The 18,829-nt window shown below is 42.8% G+C and overlaps 1 protein-coding gene across 4 annotated transcripts in view; it reads left to right on the forward strand.

Moving 5' to 3' along the window:
• The first annotated feature begins 15,117 nt into the window (after nucleotides 1–15,117).
• The window catches only part of LOC142158666 (NFX1-type zinc finger-containing protein 1-like), a 162,457-nt gene continuing 158,745 nt past the window's right edge, over nucleotides 15,118–18,829 (forward strand). For all 4 annotated transcript variants that reach the window (XM_075212852.1, XM_075212854.1, XM_075212855.1 and 1 more), the window contains exon 1: nucleotides 15,118–15,228. The gene's annotated coding sequence lies outside the window, so the exon portion shown is untranslated. The remainder of the gene's footprint in view (nucleotides 15,229–18,829) is intronic.

The following is an 18,829-nucleotide window of genomic DNA, read 5'->3' on the forward strand; positions in this document are numbered from 1 at the left end:
ACTATATGACTGTGACAGCCCACTGGGTTGGTCATTCGCATTCGCCTTCACAAGCAGAAACAGCAGCAGCATGTACAACACTACGTAACATTTCTCACAGGCAGGCTACTCTTTGTATCACCGGCTTCACTAACAGGCATACAGCTGATAATTTGTTACGAAAACTAAGGGATGTCATTGATACATGGCTTATACCACTAGGACTCTCCCCAGGATATGTTATTTCTGATAACGCTATAAAAGTAATTTTATCGTTTTCAAATAAGCATTGCCCAAGCGATTGTATTGTGTTTCCGAAGCACAAGCAATTTATTTAGCAAAAGCAATTTGATTAGCAGTTCAATAAACAAGTACAGTACAGTACAATATAGCCGATTTATGATACCTATTAAAGATGTTACATTAAAACAGGAAAGTATGAAAACACCGAATACATTACATTTTCCTTATAGAGCTCCCCCGAGGACAATGGAACACAGCCATGCTCACATGTAGCTACGTTCAGAGAGAGAGCTAACAAAAGCCAACATGCTTGTATATACTTGTCAAGTTAACACTTAGTAAGGTCTTCATTGGTCCGGGGGTTAATGGCATTCCAGTTCCTTGCAAGTTATAGGTCAGTTCATTTGATCCTTACAGAGGGTGAGGGGAACATCCCCCACCCTATTGTTCCCATGATTTCACTCTGAATGACCAGTTCAAACTGACCCACATAAAAGTATTTAAGAGCATTAATCTCATATTGCTTGTATCTTGCGATCGCTAGATGCGATCGCTATTCCGTCCACACCGGGTTAATGCTGGTGAAATAAGCTTTAATATGAGACCAAACTCTTTATCTTTTAAAACACCTGAACCATAAAAACCTTTACTACAGTATTATATATAAATAAATATACAATACATTTTACTAATAAATGAATGTGGATTGGAACCTTTAATAAATATGAAATATATAAATAACCAAATGTTGTAGTGCGAGTGTGTGCGTATTTTACCGTGTGATAGCACCATGCCCTGTGTAGCGTTGCATGCTGAGTGCAATCGCATGATAAAACAAAATTAACCAATATACTTTTCGTTCATCCAATTATACGACTTCGACAATGCCAACAATATTGTGCAAGCATTACAGCTGCGTGAATTCCATCACATTCCCTGTTTTGCTCACACAATAAACTTGGAGGTGCAGAGCTTCTTGAGAAATAACCATGAGGTGTAGGAGATGCTTTCGGTGGCCCGTAAAATTTCGGAACATTTCCGGCATTCTGCCACAGCATGTAGGAGTTTGCAGCAGCTCCAAGAAAAATTTAATTTTCCCTGCCACCAACTTAAGCAAGAGGTGTTAACAAGGTGGAATTCCACCCTGTACATGCTTCAGAGGATGGAGGAACAGCGCAAAGCCATGCAAGCGTATTGCACAAGCCATGACATTGGAAAAGGAGGAGCAATGTATTTCAGTCTTAGACAGTGGAACATCCTTTCTGTGCTGTGCAAGTTGCTGAAACCATTTGAAGTTGTGACGTGTGAAGTGAGTTCAGACTCTGCTAGCTTGAACCTAGTCATTCCCTTAATTTGACTATTGGTAAAGCAGCTTGACAAACTGAAGGAGAGATGAAAGAAAGCAATTCCGCAAAGTATTTTGGCCTTGTAGATCAAGTACTTAAGAGTTATTAAAATCTTGAAGTCGGATCACTACGTTTTGGCAACTGTGCTTAATCCGAGGTTTAAGACCTACATCGATTCAATGATTCCAAATGACCGAAATCTGAACAGTTGCAAGGAGCTCTTGGTCAGCAAGTTGACCGCTGAACTGGGCCTTGGCTTGACGACGTCTCCTCCTTCAGTTTCTTAGGCAGCTGCTGCTCGTAAAAAATTGCACTTTTCAAAGAGATGCAGGGATGACGCAGATGGCAGACCACAACAGTTTGACATCTGGGGGTAAATGTATCAAGGTCCGATTTTGCCAGCGTGTTAAAATCGAGGCAAATCGCGGGTTAACACCCGCGATTTTAGTTACAAACTCATCAAATGTATCCAACTGCGATTTTTACCCTGAACTTCAAAATCGCTGGTCATCTCCGGCGATTTGCAGCGATTTCAAATACTCCCTTGTTTGGCAAACACTCCCGTGTTTGGCAAACTCTCCTGTGTTGTAGCAGTGTGTTGTAAACACATCACTGTTACACTGCTCTGTCATACAGCTGCCGTAGCTCCAGCAGCTGTAAAAACTGTAAATAATAGATTAAAGTATAAAAAAAAAAACTGGGGTCCCCCCTCTATTCAGTCTTAACCCTAGTGCTGCCTGACTACTGCTGGTTCCGTGAAAATCGGGGAAAAATTTTGCGTGGGGTCCCCCCCGATTTTCACTTAACCAGCACTAGGCAAACCAGCCGGGGTTGGTTTTTTATTTATAGTATTAAGTGATTTCCCCACTAGCGTGGGAAAATCACCTAATACTGTAAATAGACATAGCGCAATTTTTCTGCAATCAAGCAAGAAGAATCGTGGGATGTACATATATGGACCCCCCCTGGGTGAAGAACTGAAGACTTCAATCAACAATGGGCCCCCCCTGGGCGAAGAATTGAACAGATTACAAGCCAGGACATTTGGAAGTACAAATAAGTTTGGGACAGGAGCAAGCCGGACTTTGGATAAAAATTTATTTTGGGCTTGGTTTACAGCCATTTTTGGATTGAAAGCTGCTTGACAAAAGGAGAAAACTTTATTGGTATCAGGAAATTTATTATTTTTAATAAAAAAAATATGGTGTAAATGAGGGTGTTTACTGTATTTATTGTGGGTTTATTATTTTTAATAAATCCTAGTGGTTTTAATGAGGGTGTAGTGGTTTTGTAAACATTTTCTTTTGTGGAACTACAGATCCCAGCCAGCCGTGGGTGTCAGGGCATGTTGGCACTTATGGTTCTCTATGGCCTGGCTACCGTGGGTATGCTGGTGCTTGTAGTTATACAAGCAGCAGCATGCCCACACTATTTTGGGCAACCTGGCTGGCTGGGACTTGTAGTTCCACAAAACAAAATGGCGTCTGTTTTGTTTTTTTCACAATTTTTCACAGATATTACCCTACTACCCACAGCCCACGGGGGTAGAAAGAGCCCTAGTGCTGTCAGCACTGGGCTGGGTGTCCCTAGGGGGGCCCGCTCATTTTTTTTGGCAGACCCCACTCCCTAAGGAATCCAGCCCAGTGCTGAACAGCCTGGGGTTGGTTAGTCATTATGGCAGGGGGACCCCTGCTGCGTGTCCCCCCTGCTATAGTGCCTCCAACCCCGGCTGGTTTGCCTAGTGTTGGTTAAGTAAATATCGGGGGGACCCCATGCAAAATTTTTCCCCGATTTTCACAGAACCAGCAGTAGTCAGGCAGCACTAGGGTTAAGCATGAATAGAGGGGGGACCCCAGGCTTTTTGTTTTCTATACTTTAATCCGGCAGTTCCCAAAGTGTGCGCCACGGCTCCCAGGGGTGCCGCGGCGCTGTCACTGGGGTGCCGCGAGCCAGACATAAAAAAAAGAGAAGACAGAAACTTACCAATCAGCGCGGCGCCGGGACCCAGCAGCCTCCTCTCTCCCGCAGCAGCTTGTCACTGACGTCTATATTCAGTGACAGCTGCGGGAAAGAGGAGGCTGCTGGGTCCTGGCGCCGCGCTGATTGGTAGGTTTCTGTCTTCTCTTTTTTTTATGTCTGGCGTGGGACAGAGTGAAAAGGATGGTGGCACCGGAGGGGGACACTGTGGCAGCGGAGGGGGACAGTGTGGCAGCGGAAGGGGACAGTGTGGAAGCGGAGGGGGACAGTGTGACAGCAGAGGGGGACAGTGTGACAGCAGAGGGGGACAGTGGACAGCGGAGGGGGACAGGGTGACAGCGAAGGGGGACAGGGTGACAGGTGGCAGCAGAGGGGGACAGTGTGGCAGCGGAGGGGGACAGTGTGGAAGCAGAGGGGGACAGTGTGGCAGCGGAGGGGAACAGGGTGACAGCGGAGTGGGACAGTTGGCACTGGAGGGGGACAGTGTGGCAGCGGAGGGGGACAGTGTGGCAGCGGAGGGGGACAGGTGGCAGCGGAGGGGGACAGTGTGGCAGCGGAGGGGGACAGTGTGGCAGCGGAGGGGGACAGGTAGCAGCAGAGGGGGACAGGTGGCAGCAGAGAGGGACAGTGTGACAGCGGAGGGGGACAGCAGGCAGCAGAGGGGGACAGTGTGACAGCAGAGAAGGACAGCGGGCAGCGGAGGGGGACAGTGTGGCAGCAGAGGGCGACAGTGGGCAGCAGAGGGGGACAGTGTGACAGCGGAGGGGGACAGTGTGACAGCAGAGGGGGACAGCGGGAAGCAGAGGGGGGCAGCGTGACAGAGGGCTGCAGATGGGGCAGCGTGCCTGGGGGTAGAGGAGGGGGACAGCGTGGCAGAGGGCAGAGGAGGGGGACAGTGTGGCAGAGGGCAGAGGAGGGGACAGCGTGACAGAGGGCAGAGGAGGGGGACAGCGTGACAGAGGGCAAAGGAGGGGACAGAGGGGGCAGAGTGCCTGGATGCAGAGGGGGCAGAGTGCCTGGATACAGAGGGGGCAGAGTGCCTGGATACAGAGGGGGCAGAGTGTCTGGATGCAGAGGGGGCAGTGTCCCTGGATGCAGAGGGGGCAGTGTCTCTGGATGCAGAGGGGCATTTTTGCATACAACTAAATAAGTATTTTTGTCATGACCTAAATACTTATTACAATTTTTTGACCCAACTACTTCTAAAACAGGACTGCTCAGTAATAAATTTGGAGACTCTAAGGGTGCCGTGAACTGCAAAAGTTTGGGAACCACTGCTTTAATCTATTCTTTACAGTTTTTACAGCTGCTGACAGGGCAGTGTAACAGTGATGTGTTTACAACATGCTGCTACAACACAGGAGAGTTTGCCAAACACGGGAGTGTTTGCCAAACACGGTAGTGTTTGAAATCGCTGCAAATGCCGGAGATGACCAGCGATTTTGAAGTTCAGGGTAAAAATCGCAGCTTGATACATTTGATGAGTTTGGAACTTAAATCGCGAGTTAACACCCGCGATTTGCTGCGATTTTAACATGCTGGCAAAATTGGACCTTGATACATTTACCCCCTAGTCTGGTTTGAAACATTTTACCAAAAAAATGTGACCTCGGCCATAACTCCATCCAATCCTACTATTAACATGCAAAGGATGGTGGCAGATTTTTTTCAAGAGTTAATCGATATCAAAATGTATGACAGTCCCTTTCCATACTGGGAGGAAAAACAAGCCATTTGTAAACCCATGTACACTCTCCAGTGTGTACTCAGAAAGATTTTCAGCACAGCCAGGAACTTTGTCAGTGATCGACGTATGAGGTCACTTCCTAAAAATGTAGAAAAGATGATGTTCATCAAAATGAACTACATCTTCTACGAGGAAGGCCTTTACCGGCAAATACATCCAAGTACTGACAGTTCTCTAATGGCAGATTCCAGCGGAGATTAATTAATAGACTGTGATGATGTACACACTGATGAGGGTGAGTATGATGCTGAAGATGATGACAACATCTTGACAGTGTAGAATTAATTTCACAGCACTGTTGGTCTAACATGCCTTTACGGCATTGATAGCTTCTTTAGGCAGGGCCTATCAGGGATTAAACTGTATTTTTCTGAATTGGCACTACAAAATGTTGGAGGTCCAATATACTCCCTTATATAAAATTTTTATGACTGCTGAAATCTTAATATAGCAGTCATTTTTCTCTATTTTTCTGAATTGGCACTACAATGTTTTTGGGGTCTCATATACTTCCTTATATAAAATTTCTGAATTTACTGAGTGCTGAAATTTTAATATAGCAGTAATTTATCTCTATTTTTCAGAATTGGCACTACAAAGTGTTGGGGGTCTCATATTACTCCCTTATATAAAATGTCTGATTTTTATGATTGCTGAAATATTAATATAGCAGTCATTTATCTCTATTTTTCTGAATTTGGCAATACAATGTTTTTCTGGTCTGATATACACCCAAAGATGAGTGCTCAATTGCTAAAAGTCATTGATGAAGAGGAAGACAAGCAGGCTTGTCTGTAGAATTTGTGCTGATTCTGATGAACTGGCTTTTTGCTTGGCATTTCAATGGCTCTTTTTAGTGCATTGTCTGGCACCATGGATTGGTGTGTGTCTGATAAAAGCACATATTCCGGGGGGGTCAGTGCTCGTTGCCATGAATTAGCTGTAGAATTCCCTCACTTATCTAAGAAACAGGTGGAGCACTCGTTGCCATTTATTAGCTGTACAATTACCTCACGTATCCAAGAAACAGGTGGAGCGATCGATCGTTGCCATGTATTAGCTGTAGAATTACCTCACATATCCAAGAAACAGATGGAGCGCTTGTTGCAATGTTTCCTAGATGTGCTAGGAACTGCTGTGTGTTTGAGTCATTGCTCTGTCGCTTATCATCCAGCCAGCTCGCTGCAGTATTTGGCTGAAAGTGTATGAAAAGCATATTGTGACCTGTGAGATGGTAAAAATTGAATGGAAATCACTGGAAATTTAGTGTTAGTGAGGTTAATAATAATGAAGGTACAAAATAATATATTAATTATGTGATTTTAGCCCCAAAAATGTAATTTTGTAAAAAATAGCAAAACAAAACCAAAACACGCAAGGGCGGTTTTGGCAAAACCAAAACCCAAAGCTAATCCAGATCCAAAACCAAAACCAAAACACGGGGGTCAGTGAGCATCTCTACTTATTATATTGTTTTTATGATTCAATAATGCCTAAATGGTTATTTCAACAATCTTACATATACCCATAAAATAAGGTTAATGGTGTTTGCGTATGATGTTCATAATGATGTTGATTATAGAAAAATACGTAATAATTAAGAACAAGGTTAGTGGTAATTACACAACAATTACGCTTACTTAAAAACCATTCTTACCTGAAAAACAAGTATGGATGTTCCTTTCAATGACCTGCCCCCCCCCCTCTGTATTATGCACATCCGCTGTTGGAATGAGCTCATCTGGTTCGTTACTGTATTGTAAGAGCGCACCTGTTTGTAGCTATGTAGCGCTCACCTGTATTCTCTCCAGCACCTGTCAGCTGCTAGCCTGAGCTGCGATTAGAAACATCATGTGATTCGGTGACGGGGAATCCGAAATAAAGAGAGGATCTGACATCATACAAACAGGTTATCCTCCTGACTACATCTGTGTTCCTGGAGCTCGCTATTGCTGCTTGCTGACTTCTGTTTCGAGTCCTGTATTATTCCTCTGTGAGATCTCGACATCTGAATTGTGTTCCTACTTGGCGTATTGAACAGCTATTCTACTGCTCACTTCAGTGCTCCGCAGACGTCTGAACCGTGTACCGACTTGGAGTGTTAAACTACTATTCTACTGCTCACTCCCGTGCATTGCAGACACCTGAACTGTGTACGGACGCGGCTTGTCTAATCAACTACGTTACAGCTTACTCCATTGCACCGCAGACATCTGAACTGTGTACCGACTCAGCTCGTCTACTAACTACGATCCTGCCTTACACCACAGCACCACAGACATCCGAATTGTGTACCGTCTCGGCTTGTCTACTAATTACGTTCCTACCTTACACCACAGCACCACAGACATCTGAATTGTGTACCGACTCGGCTCGTCTACCAACTAAGTTTCAGCTTACTCCACGGCACCGCAGACATCTGAATTGTGTACCGACTTGGTCTGTCTATCAACTACTCTTTTTACCAAAACCCCCTGCACCACAGTCACCTGGACCGTGTACCGGACTCGCCCGTTTACCCAAAGGCTATCCTGTTCTTCCCATTTGCACCGCGGTTATCTGAACTGTGTATTAACCTGCTTGACCACGTAACTGTCCACCAGCCTACCACCTTACTTACCTCTGGTTCACTTCCAGCACACCACCTGCTCTGTATGTTAATCCTAACCACTCACCAGAGAATACCAACCCTCTTTAAAGGTACTTGCCTCTACTCCTTGTATTGTCAGTTTTGCATATCCCACTCGTGTCTAGGGGCCAAACCAAGGATCGTGACCTGCAGTTCCCTAGCAGCTAAGTCCATCCCACCTTGCGGTGGTTCTTGGCGAAAACCAGGGGACTGTGAGACTCCGCACCTTGCTAGGTCCTTGACAATCTAGACAGAGTGAATTTCGAAACGTAACATGTATATTGCTGGTGTAATGGTATTTGGTTTAGAGTCAAATTATGCAGCATACAGCACCACAACACCTAAGCTGGGGCATAGAGAAGCACACCGCCAGATGTATCAAGGCACATGAATGTGGACCTCTAAAGACCAAAGGTAAGTTCTATTACTCCTCTATGACAGAGGTGTCATAAACTTTTTCTACCATTTTCAAGCACCCTCAGAGTAATGGGCATTTGGGTCTCTGTCACTCACCGGACTGTGAGTGCTACTTCTAAGGTAGCTAGGAACCGTGTCCGTCCATTATAATGAGGTACTGCGCATGTGCAGTCCCTTCTAACCTTCAGTTCTGTTCCTTTAACTTAATTGGCTGATCAGGCAACACTCCCTATATTAAGCACCTGTGGTCAATACCACGTTGCCTGATCTTGGAGTCTCATTCCTCATGAGTCTCTGAAGGTATTCCAGTGCCTCCTCATGTGTTCGGCTTATGCTGATTCCTGTTTGCCGTTTGTGGTTTCCAGACCACTTCTACTCCTCGTGTTCCTAGTGACTTCAGCAGCTGATTCCTATCCGCTGCCTCCGTATATCTACAGTTACAGATTACTGCAAACTCTCCTGTGTTTCATCGTGACTCCAGCAGCTGATTCCTATCCGCTGCCTCCGTATATCTACAGTTACAGATTACTTCAAACTCTCCTGTGTTTCATCGTGACTCCAGCAGCTGATTCCTATCTGCTGCCTCCGTGTGTCTAACAAGTTACAGATCTCTCCAACTCTCCTGTGTTTCATCGCTACTGTTCCAGCTGATTCCTCTTAGCTACTTCAGCGTGTCTACAGAGTCCTGCTCGTCTCAGCGCTCCAGTCTGCATTCTACCTGCCGTCAGCTGACCCGATGCCTACTGCTTCTAGAGTGTGTCCATTTGTGTCAACTTGCCTGTTAGCATCGAGTCTACGCTCCTCGGCTTCCAGCTCTGCTACATCGCTTCAGCTCTCCCGTGGTCTCCTGCTGTTCAATTCGATATACTACTGCTTCCTGAGTATTTTGTCGTCCTTGCTGGCCTACCTACAGTGCGCTGCACCTACCTGCCGCTTCCATTCTGCAAGGACTTCTCATCTCGTCAGTTCCCTGCCGCTCAGGTATCCCTGCAGCTATCTCTTACAGCCTGCTCATCTGAACCACGGTATGCATACTTCTCATTGACTGTGCTGGTGTATTGCATATCCATCTGGACTGAGTTGTTCTCCTCCGGAGTTTCCATCCTCTGAGACTATTGCTATTATTGACTGTGTTTCCTTTTGCTGGACTATTCTAGTGACTTTGTTTATCTGTGCAGTGCTGTTCATTCATTATTATTATTGTGTGCAGTTCAACGTGGGATCAAGTTCAGTGTACCCGTGTAGACTCTGCATTGCATTTATCTCGTGTCCTTCCTCACATATATGTTCAGTGGTACAACTTGCTAGTGGCAGACCATTGATTCCTGTTTCCCTGTGTCACCAGTTGCATATATCCTCTCACATAAGCAGTGGTACAACTTGTTACACGCAGACCACTGACTTCCCCGTTACCTTCACCTGGATTCCATTCCTTCACTACAGACAGCGGTACAACTTGCTATACGCAGACCGCTGACTTCCACCTCCTTATTACTCCTGGACATTCCTTCTCACTATAGCAGTGGTACAACTTGCCGTGCGCAGACCACTGACTACCCTCCCGTGTCCTTGTCCATCCGGATCCTCGTGTTCAGTTACCTATTGTTTACCAGTGCTGCTAGTCATAGACTTTCTGAGCATTCTCTAACCATCTGCTGTTTCCAGTTCCATTATCACCCTGCCACCAGAGTATCATATACCAACTCTACTGCTCTGATAAGACCATCAGCGTGTGATACTGGGTAAAGACTCCTAGTGCCCGTGACAGTCCCTTTCTATAGTACTCATTAGCCTGCATAGACCAATGGCTGATGTGTTTGCTAATCACACCTTTAAAATGCAGCGTCCCATCTGGAAATATTGTTTTAAGTGCATAAGTGTTGCCACATCATACAAATATAAATATTGGCCCACTGGTGATGAAATAGTAAGCCACTGCAATAAAGTAAAATAAAAAAACCCTTACATATAATCTATAATTAAATTTGGGTCACTAATTTATCCTTAAAATAAATTGTACCCAGTAAGAAAATTCCTAATCATTTTTGCCCCTCTACAGCAAAAAAAGATGTTTTTTTTTAAACTTCCATTGTGCCTCCTGTTATATTAACATTGCCCTGCAGTGTGACAGTGATGTGTTTGCTAACCTCGCCTATCGAAAGCAGCATATTATATCTGGCGATTTTGAATTCAATCTCGAGCAAATTTGCAAAATCGCAGCATCATACATTTCGCGATTTGTATTGCTAGAGTGGCAAAACGTCAAGACTGCGATTTGTAGCGATTTTGAAAACAACACTTCTCTGGTGATTTTACATCAAATCGCCGTTTAATACATCGGCAAGTTTAAACTCCTCCGAGAAAAATCACTGGAAATGAAACTTCGCAGCTTGATTTTTCCTTCTATTCCTGGAAATTACCTTGGCAATTCATCACCAGAATAAGTGCATTAGCATATCCTCTTAGCAGCCACCTGTCAACTAGAGATGATCACTGACCCCCGTGTTTTGGTTTTGGATTCGGTTTTGGATCTGGATTACCGTCGTGTTTTGGTTTTGGTTTTGGTTTTGCAAAACCGCCATTGCGTGTTTTGGTTTTAGTTTTGGTTTTGTTTGGTTTTGTTTTGCTATTTTGTTGGAAAATACATGTTTTTGTGCCTAAAATAACCCAATTTAGTGCTCCAACTGTTTTAGAGATAAGTAATCTAATTGTTGAGGTAATAAATCATCCAAAAAAACTGTTTAATTCTTCGTTGGTAGGCCTTCATTTATTCTACACACAAAGCAGATTATCTTCCTCTCCATCTATGCATATTGGCAATGCAGCCATCGTCTTTGAATCTATATTACACCCTACACTTATAGTTAAATATGTAAAGAAATGGAAAAAGACAGTTTGCTTTCTGTCTCTATAGGCCCCCTCCACTTTTTTAAAAAAACAAAAAATTCAGCCATTATAGACTGTACAATATTAATTGACATGGAGAAAGCCAGTTTGGTTTCTGTCTCTCTAGGCCACCCTCCACTTGTATAAAATACCAAAAAATCCAGCCGTTATAGACTGTACAATATTAATTGACATGGAGAAAGCCAGTTTGGTTTCTGTCTCTCTAGGCCCCCCTCCACTTGTATAAAATACTAATAAATTCAGCCGTTATATACTGTACAATATAAATTGAAATGGACAAAGGCAGTTTGGTATCTGTCTGCATCAGATCCTCTCTCCACTAGGAGTAAAATAGAAAACTATTCAGCCGTTATATAATCTAGAATATAAATAGAAATTGAGAAAGGCAATTTGGTATCTGTCTGCATCATAATCATCAACATCATCATTAGCGCCCTCGTCGCCTACACAAATCTCCCCCTCATCCTCTTCTAATTCCAAAGTGGCATCCTCAATTTGGGTATCACCGGCTACACTCGGGCTATTAAGGCACACATCAGCAGAATGCTCACGATTAGACATCCCACTGTTGGATGGACTCTCCACAGGGATTGTTGTCATTTGTGAATCAGAGCAAATATTCTCCTGTAATGCCTCACTGTTATCTTGCAGCTCGGGTTTGACGCGTAACAGTAGTTGTGCACCAATTGTAGGCTGGGTAACTTTTTGGGATCTGCCACTAATAGCCAAAGGTGAAGGCCTCATTCTCTCTTTGCCACTGCATGTGTAGAATAGCATGCTTGCAATTTTTTTTTTATCGTCACTTAACTTTTGCTCAGTTACACTTCTTTTTCGCTTCAATACAGTAAATTTTTTTGGGGTTTTTGTTTTTTGCACTAATTTGAAAACACTCTGTTGTTTGACATCGCCTTGGCCAGATGACGTACTGGGAACACTAACATCAGGACTGGTGACAGAACCTGGTTGCTCATTCAGATCATATGTGGACTGCTTTGAATCCATTCTGAGCGCAAACCACTGGGGAGCGCTAAAAATTATTTAGTAGATACTGCAGACAGATATGACTTTTGACAGCCAGAAATATTAATGCACAATTAGGGAGGACACCCCAAAAGCACTGAGGAGTGCTAAAAATTATTTAGTAGATACTGCTGACAGATATGACTTTTGACAGCCAGAAATATTAATGCACAATTAGGGAGGACACCCCAAAAGCACTGAGGAGTGCTACAAATTATTTAGTAGATACTGCTGACAGATATGACTTTTGACAGCCAGAAATATTAATGCACAATTAGGGAGGACACCCCAAAAGCACTGAGGAGTGCTAAAAATTATTTAGTAGATTCTGCTGACAGTTATGACTTTTGACAGCCAGAAATATTAATGCACAATTAGGGAGGACACCCCAAAAGCACTGAGGAGTGCTAAAAATTATTTAGTAGATACTGCTGACAGAAATGACTTTTGACAGCCAGAAATATTAATGCACAATTAGGGAGGACACCCCAAAAGCACTGAGGAGTGCTACAAATTATTTAGTAGATACTGCTGACAGATATGACTTTTGACAGCCAGAAATATTAATGCACAATTAGGGAGGACACCCCAAAAGCACTGAGGAGTGCTAAAAATTATTTAGTAGATACTGCTGACAGAAATGACTTTTGACAGCCAGAAATATTAATGCACAATTAGGGAGGACACCCCAAAAGCACTGAGGAGTGCTACAAATTATTTAGTAGATACTGCTGACAGAAATGACTTTTGACAGCCAGAAATATTAATGCACAATTAGGGAGGACACCCCAAAAGCACTGAGGAGTGCTAAAAATTATTTAGTAGATACTGCTGACAGATATGACTTTTGACAGCCAGAAATATTAATGCACAATTAGGGAGGACACCCCAAAAGCACTGAGGAGTGCTACAAATTATTTAGTAGATACTGCTGACAGATATGACTTTTGACAGCCAGAAATATTAATGCACAATTAGGGAGGACACCCCAAAAGCACTGAGGAGTGCTAAAAATTATTTAGTAGATACTGCTGACAGATATGACTTTTGACAGCCAGAAATATTTATGCACAATTATGGGGGACACCCCAAAAGCGCTGGGGAGTGCCAAATATGAAGAAAAAATAATAAACCTCTATCCTCCTCTCTGCACTAGCGATTTTGGTTAGAGCAATTGCAAGAACAATATTGTATTCTCTGTCCCTGCTCTAATTAGCCTATGACTACACCCTGCTCTCTCCCTCTGTCAAATGGCGATGGATTGCTGTGGAGGCGTGTATTTATAAAGTTGAAGTATCGCGAGAACCGAGCCCCGAGATCTGACGACGTCACAATGACGTTCGGCCTCGATTTGGATTCGGAATGGGCGGGAGAGTACCGAGCTGCTCAGCTCGGTACTCGGATACCCAAAGTTCGGGTGGGTTCGGTTCTCGGAGAACCGGACCCGCCCATCTCTACTGTCAACTCACGGCGGACTGGAAGCAGCATTCCCCTCCTTCACTCCATTCTGTAGTCAGTCGAGTCTGGCACGTTCATTGTATGGCGTTTATGACCAGCATTCTCAAGCATTCCTCTAAATCTTTTGACAAGATATGGATTGTCCTCCTTCCGATTTCACTCTCCCTTCACTTAAACTCTTTGGTGTCTTTTTCCATCTTCCTCCCCCCTTTTACATTGCTCCTTCCTATCAATATTCCCTTTTCTGTGCCCACCTTTCTTCTCCTACAATACTAGCCACGCCATCTCTCTACCCCTCTCTTCTCATCCTTTCTCTTCCCTGTATATCCCCAAAAATGTGGTGGTTCAATATGGGTCTATCGGTGCTACATTAATGCTGACATTCTTAGCTCACCTGTCTATTCTCAAACATTTTTTTGTGGTGTGGTATACTTGTACCCATTGTATGCTTGTACTGTTCAGATCTTTCAAAAATAAGCTTTAAAAAGAAGAAGAAAAAAGGGAAATAGCCCCTTCAAGGTCCATTCAGTGGCAAGTGTCTAGTGAGAAAACAGAATGTTTAGCCTGAAGCAGGGTCGCAGGAAACTGTAAAATACTTTCTTTTTTTGATTGCTGGAACTACACCTCTTGCTGACTGTATCATCCTGACATCTGTGAATAAAGTGCAGCAAAGTGGTTACCGTGCTTGTCATTTGTTAAATAAAAAAAAGCATAAAGTAAACTATATATTAATGCAAAAAAAATACATCAATAATACATAAATCAATCCTGACCATCTACGCAAACTAATGAAACTCTGCAAAATGAATACTATTCTCCACTCGCAGCCAATAAATGTAAAAATAAAGAAAAGACAATTAGTGTTTCCAGTTACTCAAACAGTAATTCATATAACTTTCTGCATCAAAGAAAATGCAGAGGAGCATTATTACTTACTCCCTGCATTTTTTTCCCCTAGTCACAGAACAACACTATGGTTAAAACATTATGTAAGAATTATATACTATAGCCATAAAGAAGTGGAACAATAACAATGGCCATTTTGTTGAAACCAATGTTCATTAAAACATAGGCAGATCCACACAAAAATTTGTTTTATGCTGCAAAGTATTATAGTATGTTTTTAATTCTGGCACTAGCTAGGATGTTCCTATAAGCTTTTTCCTCCTTATAGCCCAAAGGATTATCATGATTAGACTGTGGATGGAACAGAAAACCCCCCAAAGTGCACCCCTTGTAGCGACTTAAATTACATCACTGTAAAAACTAGAGTAGTATAAAGTCTATGCTGACGAGAGAGAGGGAGGAGGAGTTTCTGTGCTCAGGAGAAGAAACGAAACTGCACAGCATTTAAAAGGGAGAGAAGGAAGCTCTATTTTCCTTAGTCATCTGTATAGAGCTGATGGTAGAGGCAGCAGCTTGGTGATGTTGATACTGATACATGAAGTAAACAGATGTCAGTATAAATGATCTCTGCAGTGCAGTGCCAGGGAAAGAGAAGTAAGGTAAGAACAGATTAAAAAAAACAATTGTCAGTTGATATTAACTGTCTGAAGATGTGTTAATCTTGAACAAAATATTTTAATCCCATGTTTGCTACTGGGAATATAATTTTACTACGTATCAAGGTTCTTTATTCTGCTGTAGCCAACGGCCATTAAATCTACCTGCAGCCAGCCAGACTAATGTGATAGCTAATTATGATAATTTTTTAGTAAACATGTTCAATTAACTGGTTGAGCACAGGTTCATTTGTATGCTAACATTTCAAAGTACAGACAAAAAGGAGAATGGTTGCACACAACTATAGGACTAATGCTCTATTATTAATGGTTTAATATAGTGATGGGTAGTTCACGAATGATTAGTTCAAATGAACTAATCTTCAAAGTGAACTAAATCATTTAGTTCACAGCTCTGGCAAAGATTAGTTCACCAGGAACTAAAACAAGTGGGAGGAGTTAGAGATAAAGCCGAGCAGCTCCAGCAGCCTCACCCACTGTCTTATTCACACTGACTCTTTTGTTTCTATTCAGCTCTCTCATTTAATACTCATGAGTCAGTACCTCTAAACTACCAAAGGTGGCACTGCTGTGCTCAGACATTGTGTGAGGCTCTGGAGCTGATCACTGACTGAGTCTTGAGTCATTCCCCTCTTCGAATCTTTCCACTCTTTCGAATCTTTCCACTCTTTCGAATCTTTTCAATCTATTAAAGTAATTCTATTGTTTTCCAATAAGCATTGCCCAAGCGATTGTATTGTGTTTCTAACGCACAAAGTGATTTATTTTAGCAGATGTAAATAGTCAACAATTTAATACATTATTATAGTACAGTACAGTACAGCCAATACCAAAAGATACATACATACCACTGCTATCGCATGCGCTCGCTGCGCTAACCACGGGCACCCCTGGACAGTGATTCACCTTTGAATACTGTGATCAGTGAAGTCTGAGATCTGGGTGCACAGCTATGATCATATATACACAGTCAGTGTTACAGAGAACAATGCAAATGACGTGGCTTGCTTCTATAGGTCCAGACATCAGATGGGTCCAGGCTAAACAGGTCATAGGCTGATTCAATCTAAGGAATCCAAAGGTGGGGGTCGTCTCTCCAGGGAATGAGCTCCTTTCTTCCCGCCAATGCTCCAGTTACAATTAGCATTTCATAGCCAACATCATACAAAGGTTTATTCCCTAATATCAATAACTAAAGTATGCAATGTGCGATCTCTTCGCCGACTGCACTGGACAGCTGCTGATGATTAGGGTTTCAATATGCAGTGGCGCACGCAGGGGGTTTTCTGGTTCTCCAGAAACCCCTCCCCTCCGCGAACCAACGGTACTGTACAGCAGCCAACATTATGTTGGTTACATCTGGGAGTTCCTGGAGCAGGGTATTGGCGTAGGGGGCGGGGGCTTCGTGAATTTTGGTGCCGCCCCCAGTGACGTGATGCCTATTTGGGGTATTTTTACAGCTGTAAAAATTCCCCCCTAAGGTTTGATATATCTCCCCTATATCCTATATCCTGATTGCACGGGTCTCAATTTTAAAAGCAAAAAAAGTGACACTTTATAATAAAAAATAATAATGAAAATGTAATTAACTTTGCAGAGCTCAACATGTCACTACTAATTTTTGTATAAGTGATTGCCCTTTTTAAAATATTAAAAATGATCTGACATATTAAACTTATCTGATCATTTTAACAGGAATATAACTTATCTAATGAGATGTTATATGCCTACAGTATGTGTAATAGACTAGATCTATGTCTCCAATCACTTCTCTCAGCAGTGTTCCAGAGCCAGTGATCTAACTGAGCTAAATAAACTAAATGAACTACTGAGTGAAATGAGTGAAATGAACTACTGAGTGAAATGAGTGAAATGAACTACTGAGTGAAATGAACTACTGAGTGAAATGAGTGAAATGAACTACTGAGTCAAATGAGTGAAATTAACTAATCTTTTGTGTGAACTAGATCAGAATGAACTAATCTTAAAAATGAACTAGATTTCCCATCTAGTTTAATACCATTCCTACATAATAGGCCGGGTGCACCCTTATATATTAATAATCATACACCAAAGAAAAACAGAACAAAGAAGCAGTCCAGTCCCTAGATAATTTATGAATTAGTAAGGGAACCATATCCAAGACTATGACAAAAATAAAATTAAAACCTAACTTTTATTAGATAGTTTAAAAAAGCAGCGAAATATATAAAATTGATTGTGTATGTTGTGTAATAACTTCTTTTGCCGTCTGTCTGGGTACTTTTGTTTTATTACACAACATACACACAGGGCCGGATTAACCCTAGGGCTAACTGGGCTACAGCCCAGGGGCCCCGGGCATCCAGGGGGCCCTTGAAAGTGCTCAGCAGCAGTATTGATCGGTCGGGGGCGCCCGCGCTGCGATCAATGCTGCTGAGCACTTTAAATGCGGTCCTTCCCCGGCACGCTGTAGACTCCTTACTGAGGAGATCTCGTGAGTCTCACTCTCACGAGATCTCCTCAGTAAAGAGCGTACAGTGCGCCTGGGAAGGACTGCAATGCCAGGAGAAGGAGGTAAGTGCCTTGGGGGGGTGGCTCAGATAACCGGGAGGGAAGCCCTCACGGGGGAATGGAGGTCCCCTTAGCCCAGGGGCCTCCATTCCCTTAATCCGGCCCTGCATACACAATCAATTTTATATATTTCGCTGCTTTTTTAAACAATCTAATAAAAGTTAGGTTTTCATTTTATTTTTGTCATGGTCTTAAATATGGTTCCCTTACTAATTTATAAATTATCTAGGGACTGGAGTGCCTCTTTTGTTCTGTTTTTCTTTGGAACATTTCAAAGTAGTTTTGAGTGTTCTATGGCCTTTCTTTTAGTTTTAGAATAGGTTATTGTTGCAAGAATGATTCATCCAAGTACAAATATCTTATTTTATATACAACTAGATATACTCCTACTTGCCTACTCTCCTGGAATGTTCGGAAAGCTCCCAAATTTTGGGGAGTCCAACAGAGAAGAACATCTCCCAGATAAACGCCAGGATAGCGAACGTGTTTCACATTGAACTGTGTCATCAAGGTACCGCCCCCTGCTGCTTAATGACGTGAATTGCGTAGCTGCACAGTCTGGGCAGGCTGCGATGATGCAAATTTTGTCACCATGCCTTGCACTTGTTCTTTGGATTTCCAATTCGGAAATCCTGCTGGCTTACCTGTATGAGGTTGTCAGTCAGTAAGTGAAGTAATGGTGAAAGAATGAAATGATAGGTGTATCAATTGTGCTTGCAGGGATGTACCAAGTGTCCTTGTAATATGTACTTATCATCCTAGTAGATCTCGTGATCCTTTGCTCTTTCTTGCTTTTTGTGTGAAAAGATTAAAATACAAGGGGGTGGAGGAGTGTGGGGTGTGCAGCCGGGTCAGATACAAATTAATTGCAGTTGAGGGAATGTTTATGATACAATATGTTTCTGTTAATTCTTGGGAAAGGCAGACAGGCTGTGCTGTGTAAAAAATGTTAAACATACAGTACAGTGACAGCTTCTATGTCTTCCAAGGCTTTAGAAGTCACTTCTCATAAACAAAAATAAAATATGTA

Source organism: Mixophyes fleayi, chromosome 5, assembly GCF_038048845.1.
Source record: "Mixophyes fleayi isolate aMixFle1 chromosome 5, aMixFle1.hap1, whole genome shotgun sequence".
NCBI lineage: Eukaryota > Metazoa > Chordata > Amphibia > Anura > Limnodynastidae > Mixophyes > Mixophyes fleayi.